Source organism: Agelaius tricolor, unplaced genomic scaffold (assembly GCF_023055355.1).
Source record: "Agelaius tricolor isolate 1412-34295 unplaced genomic scaffold, bAgeTri1.0.p SCAF_33, whole genome shotgun sequence".
NCBI classification, from domain to species: domain Eukaryota; kingdom Metazoa; phylum Chordata; class Aves; order Passeriformes; family Icteridae; genus Agelaius; species Agelaius tricolor.
This window is the reverse complement of record NW_027269293.1, coordinates 5,464,708-5,477,096: the sequence shown is the minus strand read 5'-3', so window position 1 is coordinate 5,477,096 and position 12,389 is coordinate 5,464,708. Positions and strand designations below refer to the sequence as shown.

At 52.4% G+C, this 12,389-nt stretch overlaps 1 long non-coding RNA gene across 2 annotated transcripts; it reads left to right on the top strand.

Annotated features, from left to right (window-relative positions):
- Positions 1-134: 134 nt before the first annotated feature.
- LOC139602229 (uncharacterized) lies at positions 135-2,666 on the top strand. 2 transcript variants are annotated; one of them, XR_011683131.1, is made up of 4 exons: positions 135-771; positions 975-1,068; positions 1,717-1,884; positions 1,978-2,666. It is a non-coding gene; the product is annotated as an uncharacterized lncRNA (long non-coding RNA). The 2 variants fall into 2 exon arrangements; XR_011683130.1 differs by having other exon boundaries at positions 1,717-2,666.
- Positions 2,667-12,389: the final 9,723 nt, after the last annotated feature.

Here is a 12,389-nt window from a genome sequence, read left to right as displayed (position 1 = left end):
GAAGAGAGGCAGCTGGGGAGGGGCGGGGCTTGGGTGCCCGAGCGGGGACCCTGAGAGACGGGGCGGGGCCGGGTGGAGGGGCGGGGTTTGTGTGAGGGCCGGGGCGGGGCTCCGGGGCGCGGAGTGGGGGCAGTCTGCTCGCGGCGGGGGTTGCAGCGGGTGGGGGGCGGCCCTCAGGGCTATGGGGACCCTCCCGTTTTGAGCGGGATCGCTGGGAGAGAGGTTTCGCCCCGTTTGAGAGTGACCCCCGATCGCTGGGGCATGGCGTCAGCTCTGGGCGGGGGAGAGAACCGGCCCGGCCCGGGGGTCAGCGCAGCAGCGGAGCCGGGGAACACGGAGGGGGAGGCCTTCAGCAGCGCCCCAGGACGCGCGGCTGCCGCCCAGAGCCCCCGCCCCAGCCGCCTTGCTTCCCCCTCGGGCTGCTCCGTGCCCCGCTCAGCGCTCCCGGCCCCACCTTCCTGCTCAACACCAGCTGAAAGGCTGTTCTGGCACGTACATGCCCTCACAGGGACACAATTGCTCGAGGAAAACATTTCCCCTTCTTTTTCCTGGCACGGCTCTAGGCAGTTTCCTGAGCGGAGTAGTGACGAAAGGCAGAGGCTGTGGCCACTCGGGCAGTGACGGCGGGACGCCCTTCGCCTCGGCTTTGCGACCTCCAAGTGGGACATCCTTCATCCTTCACCTTCCCGACGGCAGAGCTACAGCAGCTCATCCTGGGAACGCTGTCCAGGCTGCAGGACCAGCCTCACGGAGCCACTCGGGAGCCCAAGGGTATCCTGCTGCCCTGGTGGCCCCCTCCTCGTGACCCCATACAACCTATGCACACTTGTGTCCCATCACTGGACTGACACCTTTGGTTGTTGTTGGACAAACCCTGGCAGGGAAACTGCCGACTCCCTCCCCGCCTCTGTGATGTGCAGGGAAGTGGCTCTGCTCATCACACATTTCTCTCTGTGCTGTGCTCCTCACGACAGGTCTGCCCTACTTCCCTGGAGGAGTGTTTATCCAGCTAAAGGATTAGTGTATCTGCAGTATCACAGAGGGAGCAGCATCAAGACTGAGACAATGGTGAGGAAAAAGCTCTGGTTTTGGACCTATTTTTGTTGGCTTTGGGTGATGCTCAAAGTGGGAGCGATGTCAGGGTGGGGACAGATTCAGACCCTCCAGGCTCTGTGGCTCTGAGCTGCTCTCAGCTTCTCCCAGACGTGAACACCTTAGACAGGCAGGACCATGGTATCCAAGGGGTCCCATTTCCAAAAATAAGTGCTAATAAATTAGTGGGGACAGACAAAGAGGCAGCAGCCTCTGACAGCTTGGCTGGGTGACACCCAGGCTATCAGTGATCCAGGCTCTGAGAATGGGTGACAACCAACATGCTGCAAGCACACTACAATCCCACTGCCAAGGTATCTAGGTATCCCTGTTGCATATCAGGCAATTGAAGCAGCACGGAAGGAAAGCCAAAATTTCACAGAACCTGCAGTCTAGGAAAGATGCAGCTCCAGCCTAGCAATGGTTTGGGCCAGTTGTTCCTCTGTGACAGGCAGCAATTAGTGAAGGAGTGGGGAGGGAATCTTTTCTTAGGGGTTTTGATGTTCACATGCAGCATGGAGCATCAGGCTTGTAATCCTTCCGATGCCAAAGGGAGTTGTAACGCCAGGATCTACAGGAAGGTGTTACTACTTTCTGCTGTTGATGCTGTTCCTGTTTTTGCAGGACCCCAGTGAAATGCCTTGGTGGGTGATGTGAGAGTCTGTCCGAATTTTCCCTCATCTGCCTCACGACCGTCATTTGGGGACCACTGAAGAGAAGACCCTCTGTCTAAAATCTCTGGCTCCATAGGAGAAAGTCACATCCCATAAGACCTGAGACCTGAGAGCATTGGTAAGTTATTGTTTTCACAGGTGTATTTACTATATGCTACACTGAGCCCAATGAGAAGAAGAAGGGGGCACTGTGCCCTTTTTGCAACAATAGCCTTGGAAGCTGTCCCACCTCTCGGCCTGGCTGGACTTCTCCTGAGTTCTGGGTGGTCCCCTGCAGAAGACCCCTCTCACTCGTTTGCAACCACCATGACAGACAGACTGAGATGTAAGGAGCCTTTCCCTCAAAGACCAAGACATGAAACCCCCCTGTGAAAAGGCCCCTCTGCTCCTTCCAAGGACCGGGACTGAAACCCCCAACCCCAGGGGTGGTGTGTGGGGGGAGGCAAGCTGACCAGAGCGAGATGGATGTTGCAGGTGTGAGCATTGGACCACGAAGACAATGGCTCTCACCTACCGCTGAGAACATAGATTGTGTGCACCCCTTTCCAAATACCATCCTTTCCCCCAAAGATACAATATACTACCTTTGATTCGGTTTCAAGATCTACTCCCCTTCCCCCATCGAAAAAGAGTAGAATTGGAGTCCAGATGAACTGTGCCTCTGAGATCTCCCCAATGTAACAGGCGGATCCTCGACTGGACTGGACCAAAGGACTTCATCTCTACGTTTGGTAGCTATCTCTCTCTCTCTCTCCCTCTCTCTCTCTCTCTCTCTCTCTCTCTCTCTCTCTCCCCCTCTTTTCTCTCTCTTCCTCTATCTTTTTCTCTCCCTTAATCCCTCTATTGTATTTTGCTGTGGTCATTCAATAAAGGTGCATTTGCTTTGATTCTCACTGCAAATCCCCTGTGCCGTGTTTGTTCTTTCCCACCCTGAGATCAAATCCACGAATCATCACGAAACCCATTCGTAAGGACGATCGTCACAGGTGATGACTAGAGCACATCCAGGGGTGCTAAGCATCCAATGATCAACACTTAAATAGCATCAGGAGGAGCAAAGCTGGAACATGTTGGATGCAGAATCTCTTAGGAAGGGCTATTATCCCATGCTGAGTTTCTCACTGCTGATAATGCTGCAACCAGTGAGTGGCTATGTGACAGGAGGGAGAGGTGACTCCTTGCTGGTCTGCAGAGGGGGCCTTTACTTCCCTGATTTGCTCTGCACAGTAGAAGTAAAACATCTTATTTTCATTATTACAAGTAACTTTTTTAGTTCTGAACTGAACACTTATGGAAGAAGGCCTAAAAAAACACTAAAGCTATTTTTCATCAGTTTGGATGGAAATCACTTTCTTCTTTTCTTCTTCTAATGCCTGGGAGTTCTTGCCATAAGTTCTAAAGAGCAATACATAATGGTGGTACCATTGTGAGTGCCATTCAGCTCCAAAATCTCCTGGGACAGGGTTTTAACATGGGCTGGAGGAAGTGGAGATGATGATTTGGTGTTAGAAGAGGGATGCTGTCTTGGGGCTGTGTAGGATTAAGCATGAGCCCGTAGTCCCCACGTTCTTCACATCCTGGAGTCCCCCCAGCTCGTGGTATGTTTTGCATTGGAGAATCAGTGTCATGTGACCAGATATCAAAACCAGATATGTGTAACTGATGGGGTAATGCAATTGCAGAACCTTCCACATGTCCTCAAATTGGCCACAGGCCATAAAGCTTCCAGGGCAGTGGCCTGAGGTCCCACCTGGTCAGCAAACTGGTAAGGAAACTCCCCTGTCAGACCATTCAGATGCTGCTCTGGGGTCCCACTGTCAGCAGACTGGCACTGCTGGGATCACAGCCCCTTTGCAGCAGTGGCTCCAGTGACCCCACAGGCCCCGTGGGAGTCCCTGTACACCCCACAGTCCCCCAGTCAGAGCAGCTCCTCTCACCAGCTTGGCCCCAGGTTTCCCTCAGCACAGTCCCAGACTCCAGTTCCTTTGTGGTGCAGGGACACAGAACAGCTCGAGCTGGTGCCCTGGGGGGGACCCTGGACAAAGCCTGCCCAGGCTGTGCCCATCCTGATGCTGATGTTTAGCCTGGCTCCTATTCCTGGCTCCTGCAGAGTCCCAGAGCCCTCACGTGGCTCCTTAGGGCCCCAAACCCTTGGTCAGGCAAAGGGTCAGTGTCAGATCCCAGCCCCTTGCTGGGGTCTCTGGCCATTCCCCCCACTCTGAGCACAACCTGCAGATGCTGCAGCTCCCTGAGCTGGGCACTGGAGTATCCCACAACAGACCTCCCTTTGTTTTAGTGGAGCACACCTGCTAATATATTGAAAGGAAAAAAAAAAACTTTCAAGGCATTTGAGTACTGCCCTTATATACAATATTATCACAAGTAAAAAACATAACAGAATTAAGGCCAACAGCGTGTAGTACAACATAGACTCCTGTGCACAAATGCTTCACAAAATCACAAAGGATTCTCAGAAGTCAGTTATTTATCAACCCATTGATCACAGATTCACAGAATCATTAAGGTTGAAAAAGACCTCTGAGACCACCAAGTCCAACCTATGATCGAGCACCACCTTGTCCACTAGACCAGAGCACTGAGCACCACATCCAGTCTTTTCTTAAACACCTTCAGGAACAGTGACTCCAACACCTCTTTGGACAGCCCATTCCAGCGTCTAATCACCTTTTCTGTGAAGAAATTCTTCCTAATGTCCAACATAAACTTCTCCTAGTGCAGCTTGAGACTGTCCTCTTGTCCTGTTGCTGGCTGCCAGGTAAAAACTCCCACCTGGTTTTACCCTCTTGTCAGGAAGTCGTGAAGAGCAAGAAGGTCCCCTCTGAACCTCATTTTCTCCAGGCTGAGCCCTCCCAGCCCCCTCATCTGCTCTTTATCAGACACTTGCTCCAGATCCTTCACCAGCTTTGTTGCTCTTCTCTGGACTCAGCACCAAAATGTCCTTTCTGAATTGATTGGCCCAGAACTACACACAAAACTCAAAGTGCTGCCTTACCAGTGCTAAGTTCAGGAGAAGAATCACCTCCCTGGTCCTGCTGGCTACACCTTGGCTGGTACAGGCCAGGTGCTGTTGACCTCCTTGGCCTGAACACTCCTGGGCTTGTGTTCAGCCGCTGTTGACCAGCACCCCCAGGCCCTTCTCTGCTGGAGCTTTCCAGCCACTCTGCCCCAAACCTGCACCACTGCAGGGGATTATTGTGGCCAAAGTGTAGGACCTGGGAGTTGGTCTTTTTGAGCCTCATGCTGTTGGTCTTGGCCCATCAATCCAGCCTGTGCAGATCCCTCTGCAAAGTCTTCCTACCCTCCAGCAGATCAACACTCCCACCCATCTTGGTGTCATCTGTGAATTTACTCAGGGTGGGCTCAATCCCCTTATTCAGATCATCAGTAAATATACTGAACAGGACTGGGCTCAACACTGATCACTGGTCTCTACTAGTGAAAATAATTGAACAGATCATCTACTGGTTGTTTGATGTGAGAAGAGTGTATCCAATTTTTCTTACCTATAACTTTAACAGCAAAATAGGAACACAGTAAAACAGCACATGACCCCTCCTATGTAGGTACTAATTTGGATTTTCTAGAGAATACCTTATTTAAAATTCCATCTCCAGGCTGTATATCATGTACCTGTATTTCAGGGGATTGAGCTGATAACACTGAGCATACTTTGTTATTTGAACCCTTTCTGACTATATATAACACACTGGGTCAATCTCCATCCAGTAAGCTGGCCATAGCTGGGATATAAGATCCTGGCATAGCTGAGTGCCTTCCAAAGAGAATTTCTGTTCGTGTCAGCCCTATGGCTTATCATAGAGTATTCTGAGTAACCCACAGAGACAAATGTAAGGCTTCTGGACATTTCAGATTAGTGTACATGCATATTTTCACTATCTTTTCTTTTAAAATGTTCTGTTAGTTCTCTCTGCTTCTCCTGAAGACTGTGAGTGATGTGGTATATGGAATTTCCTTTCTCTCCCTAAAGATTTGTACAGCTGATGGATTATATTTGCTGTAAAATGAGAACCTCAGTCTGTTTCAATAAGCTCTGGAACCCTGAGTATCAGGTATAAATTCCTTTAGGCAGGCATTTACTACTCCTCCCATGTTAGCCCTTCATGTTGGAAAGGCTCCTGCCCAGCCTGGCAGCTGATCTACCTTCACCAGCCAGCTCCTGTCCCCAGCTGGAGGTGAAGTGTCCATAGGGTCTGTGCAGCCACTGGAAAGGGCAGCAGGCCCATGGTAACCCTTCCACCTCTGAGCTTGGGCTGTTACATGAGAGCTTTGGGCAAGCTGCACAGCTATTAGTTATTTATTTTGCAGCAGCCTAAATTCCTGGAGCTGCCCACACTTTTTGTCCCTCCATGGGCTTTACCCTGAAACCATCTGACCACAGTTACTAAACATTTCTTTGGCAGACCAGCTTTTCTCCAGCTGTCCACATTCCATCACCATTTTGAGTTGCCTCCCACTTTTCCCATCTCTTTCCTTCTGTTGAGCCATCCTTCTCTTAGTTTGAAATTCTGTCAAATTGGGCCTTTCACTCTCAACAACCTTTAGACAGAGTCACAGTGCCCCATCGTCCCAGAGGCTGCCTAGCTGTGCCTTCACAGCTGCATCAGCTGGGGCATTGTAATGCCTCTAGTATGGGCTGGGCAAGGCACTCCAGCAGTTTCTGCAGGGAATTGTACAGCTTCTGGCAAACTGCGTATTTCTTCTCCATTGGATACTCTGCTGATGTGAAAAATCCCTGCTCTTTCCACAACATTCCTGCTGCATGACAAACACCAAAAGCATAGCAAATATCAAATGTATGGCTGTTAACTCAGTTCCCTCTTCCCAGATGTGCAGCATGAGCCAAGGCTGCTCCCTGTGTGCTCCTCCTTGCTAGGAGTGGTTCAGCATCTGTTACCTGTCCCTGGCATCCCCACGGGTGGTCTACCCAGACCATCACTGTCCTTGCGGGTAGCAGGATGAGCCCAGAACTAGATCTTGGTTATGTGAGGGAACATCAGTAAATGGAAATCCTCATCCCTTGCTCAGACTGGAGATGGGCTTTTCCACTGTCAGGTAGCGGCATTCGGCTCACTGGATTCAAGGTGTTGCGTCTTTTTAAGAGTATCTGCTGGTAGGAGGATTTGTTGTGATAGAGCTGGGGTTGGATACTGTTTCAACACTATCTCCACCTCATGTGGGACATGGACTGTTGCAGGATGTCCCAGGGTGAGGGGGTGGCTTTTCTCTAATGTTGTTGCTGTTGCCACCACCGACAGATGACAGGCTGGTGCTCCCCCTGCAACTGGATCCAGATGAACTGAGGAATGTGCGACCAGTCTGGTAGGGTCCCACTTCCTATGTTACTACTCCAGTGGCCATTTCTTTATGCTCATGTGCACACATGCACACACACACACACATATATGTATATATATTATTTTTTTCAGTAGCAAAAAATCTTTTCCTTTTCACTGAAGGGAAAATACAAAGCATTTTGAATGGAACCAGTTTCCTGCTCAGGCAGGACTTTTTGCCCACTGTCCTGGAAGAAAATGAAAGTTTTCCCAAGTTAATAGAAATAATATTAGTGTAAGAAAGTTTTCTGCTGCTTTGCACATGCCACTAGTCCCAGCCATAGGTGATGCCCTCCCTTCATGAATAGAGCACAGCAGATCTTCAAGAACAGCTACAACAGTTCTCCTTATTCTGAGGGAAGTCTTCAAATATTACTTGTATGGTATGTTTATCATCCCTTCACCTAATATAAATGTACATGGAGAAAAATGTGCTTTTACAAATGTTCTTTTAGAAATATACAAAACAGCAGAGTTATAAGTAAGTGCATGTCCACAGGGAATCTCATATATACACAAAATAAAGTGGTTTTTGAGCTGCCGCACACCTGGAGAACATATTCCATGGTATTTCTAGTTTACACCCCAACAATCCATTCAAATAGTTACAACTAAATCTGAATTCACAACAATTTTAAGTTTTCCAGGAAAACTGACACAAGCAGCACACATTTTGAAGCTGAGGTACCTCTGGTTGCGGATCTACCCGAATCTCCCTTTTTGAGGAGGCTCCGCTTGCACAGTGACCCTGAGGGAGCAGCTCCCTCTGCGGATGTTTGTGCCCCAGAGACACAGGCTCTCCTGGGAGCTGGAACAAAAGCTTCCCAGAAGCCCACAATTTTATTTTTTTTTTTAATCAACTCTTAGATTAAAATGTCTTGAAGGAATCACCAAACCTAAATACTGTTTCTAGCATACGATTTTTACTAAGTTCCCACTGTGTCTTTTAAAATGCTTTAACCACTCTCCCTCAGCCTTTTTCCTCCGAGCCCAGCTCAGCACAGCCCACCGAGCGCCCTCAGTCCCCGCAGGGCCCCGGTCGGGCAGGGCTGCGGCCCCGGCCCCGGCCCCACCGCGCTGGTGCCGCTCCCGGCGCTGCCCGAGGCCGCGGATGCGCGCCCGGCGCAGTGGGGACTGTTCTGCACAGCCTCGGCCAAGGGCGGCTTCTTGTCAGCGCTTCTTGTCCCGCCTTTTCAAGCACTAAGAGGGTACTTGAACCACCTTTTTACACGCTAAAAAGAATACACTTTACCACCTTCTGTGTGTGCCTCCCGTGGGGCTCCAATCCCTGCAAGAGTGACACCAAATCTGAACAAAATGATGCCCCAACAGAGGGGCCCAGGTCCACCCTTAGCGTTTATATTGAATGTGCTCAGGGAATTTGAACAGCCATGCTCAGGCTCCTCCCTGCTCCAAAGATGCAGGTGAACTCACCTGGTAGCCCCATTTGGGTGCTTGGAGAAGGAAGACTCCAAAGGTAGTGGCCTGTGGGTCCCACCTGGATCGACAAACTATTAAGGAAACCTTTCTGACCAGTCTAATGCCCCTCTGGGCATCCCACTGAGCCACCTGCACTGCCTGTGCTCCTCAACAGCCAGCGGGGGTCCTGCTAGTCCCAAACATTTTGTTAAACTCTGCTGGGGTACACACCCTGAAGAGCTGTCTATGCCATCTGCTTCTTTTTCGAACATGATAGAAACTTGCTCAAAATGATCACCTGAGATGCTGAAGCTTGCCCTGAGAGCCTCAACCCCTGCAGTGTCCCAGAGACACAGACACCTGCTTGGATGTTTGAGCCAGGATTTCCCTTTCCCACCCTCTTAGTGGGATCTGGAGCCCCAGGAGTCCATGAGCACCCTCAAGGAGCCGCCCCAGAACACTCTGCTTGAGAGGTGTCCCTGGCAAAGGTGCAGGTGCAAAGCTCTGCCTGGCATGTCCACAAGAAACTCAATTTGTGCTCAGTGCTGCTGAGCTCCAGCAGAAGAGCTGAAGCTACTGGGAGGACTGGAAGGCTCCTGGCATCCCTGCATCTGCCAGGCACCCTGAGGCATTGGGAGCCAGGGGATGACTTTGAAAGTGTGACCCTTGCTAGTGCTGGTGAGGCTGAGTGCTGGGCTGGGGGTGTCTGGAGAGTGTTGGTGGGTGGGGAACTTTTCTCTTGCTTCCAGTTTGCTCTTCCTTGGCTGTGTGGCAGGTTTCTGCTCTCACTGGGGATTTGCCATTTTGCCTTTTTTGGGTTTGTACCCCTGCTGTGGTGCTACACTGGTGGTGGGGGGCTCGGGTGATGCCTCTGGCTTACTCACTCCAGCACCTTGGTGCCATGGATATAGGGGTTCAGCCTGCCCTTCCAAGCTGGTGCAGCTGTGTACACACAAACACCTTCCCTTTTTGCCAAATAACGATTTGGTTTCCACTGAAGAATGAAAAAGAGCTTGAGGCTCTGCTGTCACTTCTCTCGATGGCTGTTGTTACTGTTCAGAGGGAGCTCTGTGCAGCAGGCTGAGCCTATCCTCACTTTTTGGGGCCACAAACACAGCTGGCTTGAGATATTGGTGCCTGATGCAAAACGTCATCTTGATCTAATGATGCTTTGTGAGAATCCCGGGACAATCTTCTTCTACTGACGGCTCCAAGCTCGGCACTGAGGGGCAGGCATGCCAGCTCAGTGCCACCCATTGGAGCACAGCTCCAGCCTATCCCACAGTGCTGCTGGCCCCAAAAACCCCATCCCACCATGTCCAGACCCTGCAGCCTTTGGTCTTACACCATCCCCACCTTCAGAAGCAGCCCTTACAGCAGCCCTCACTGGGGTTTTGCTGGGGGCTCGTGAAGTGCCGGGTGGCACAGCAGGTCCCGGCCCCTGCAGGAGCACGGCTGCTTTGGGAACAGCAGGAGCTGCCCTCGGAGCCGTTCCTGCCGGAGCTGCGCTCGGGGCCGTTCCTGCCGGAGCTGCGCTCGGGGCCGTTCCTGCGGGAGCTGCGCTCGGGGCCGTTCCTGCCGGAGCTGCCCTCGGAGCCGTTCCTGCCGGAGCTGCGCTCGGAGCCGCTCGGGGCCGTTCCTGCGGGAGCTGCGCTCGGGGCCGTTCCTGCCGGAGCTGCCCTCGGAGCCGTTCCTGCCGGAGCTGCGCTCGGGGCCGTTCCTGCGGGAGCTGCGCTCGGGGCCGTTCCTGCCCGAGCTGCCCTCGGGGCCGTTCCTGCCCGAGCTGCCCTCGGGGCCGCTCGGGGCCGTTCCTGCGGGAGCTGCCCTCGGGGTCGTTCCTGCCGGAGCTGCGCTCGGGGCCGTTCCTGCGGGAGCTGCCCTCGGGGCCGTTCCTGCCGGAGCTGCGCTCGGGGCCGTTCCTGAGGGAGCTGCCCTCGGAGCCGTTCCTGCCGGAGCTGTGCTCGGGACCGCTCGGGGCCGTTCCTGCGGGAGCTGCCCTCGGAGCCGTTCCTGCCGGAGCTGCGCTCGGAGCCGTTCCTGCCGGAGCTGCGCTCGGGGCCGTTCCTGCGGGAGCTGCCCTCGGGGTCGTTCCTGCGGGAGCTGCCCTCGGGGTCGTTCCTGCCGGAGCTGCGCTCGGAGCCGTTCCTGCGGGAGCTGTGCTCGGGGCCGTTCCTACGGGAGCTGTGCTCGGGGCCGCTCGGGGCCGTTCCTGAGGGAGCTGCGCTCGGGGCCGTTCCTGCCGGAGCTGCGCTCGGGGCCGTTCCTGAGGGAGCTGCCCTCGGAGCCGTTCCTGCCGGAGCTGTGCTCGGGGCCGCTCGGGGCCGTTCCTGCGGGAGCTGCGCTCGGGCAGCGCTGTGCTCGGGCTGGCGCTGGAGGGAGCCCTGAGGCAGCTCCGAGATGTTTCCACGAACTGCAGCTGAAGTGGTTGTTAAAAAGCAAAGAGGTGGAGGATTTTAGATGAAAACAGATCCAGACCTGGCTTCTTGCAGAGGGAGCTTGAAGGGGCCCGAGGATGCCACATGCTCCAGTGTGGCTCCGATGGCCCTGGGGCATGGGTGGCACCGACGCTGATGGAATGTGGGGACTTGTGCAGCAGAACAGGCAAGACTGAGACACACAGAAAAGGAAAAGCTGTGATTCCTAGGATGGGCAAGATTTAGGGCAATTGGCATTTGCCCATTTGGCATTTACTAAACCCTGGATGGTGTCTGGTACTGGCTGGTATCATCCACCAGGCACCTCCTGTAGATCAAATGCACCACAAAGACTTGGGGAGCAAACCCCAAGTCTGCAAAAAAAAACTACAGAAGAGCTCCTTCTCCAGCTTCTATTTGATGCATAAATCCCACCTCAGTCTCATCACTTTAGCATCCAGATTAAAACATGCACTCCAGTATCTGCTGCTGCACTCAAGGACTAAGCAGGTTTTGAATTAAGCAAAGAGAATATTAAAAATGCATTTCTGAATGCAGGAGTGAGCACAGAGCTGGGCATAATGGGCTGTTTGCACGGTTGTGCTTAGAGCTATCATCAGCCCTGGGATTTCCCCCAGGGAAGCAGGACAGATGTGGGAGCTGGGGCCACACTTAGGTACATTAGGTATTTATAGAGCTGCTCAGGGGACTAGACCAGTCTCATCTCTTCTTCCTTCCAAGCAGCTTTTCCTCTTCCTTCCTTGTATAGCAAGCAAGCACCTATGATTTTCTCCAGCTCTAGTATATTGGAGCTGGAGGAAAAAATATAGACAGGATTGGGAGCACTGCGGGAATTTACCCCCATCACCTTAAAGATCCCTGCTCCATCCCCAGCTCATCTCATTCCCACATCTATAATCACCCCTACAGAAGTCACAATAAATGCTTTTGGAGATGACTACACAGATGTGTTATGAGCAGCTAAAAGGCTGTTATTTAGTGGGGCTTGCCCTGATCAGCTGACTCTGTTGGGCCTGGATTATCCAGACTTCAGCCTCTGCTCATTTTCAAAGAGTTGACAGAGGCTTTCCCAGCCACCTCCAAGGAATGTCGCCTTCCTTCAAAGGTCTGCCAGAAACCCAACACATCAGCACTTAAAAAGCTGCTGCCCCACAGTCTAATTTCCAGGAAGAAAAGAAATTTAGAAGCCCATAAACTTCAAGCAGATTAAAACCTGCTGCTGGGCCCTATACCAGCAATTTATCAGAATTTCATAAGGCTACAGCTGAACATGGAGGCCAGAAGGGAGTTGAGTGCTTAGGTCACAATTCCAATAAAGTTTTCAAATGCAGACTCATCACAATGCTCCCACACACCTGCCACAGGTAAACCATCAGGAAAATAATCAAGGCAGG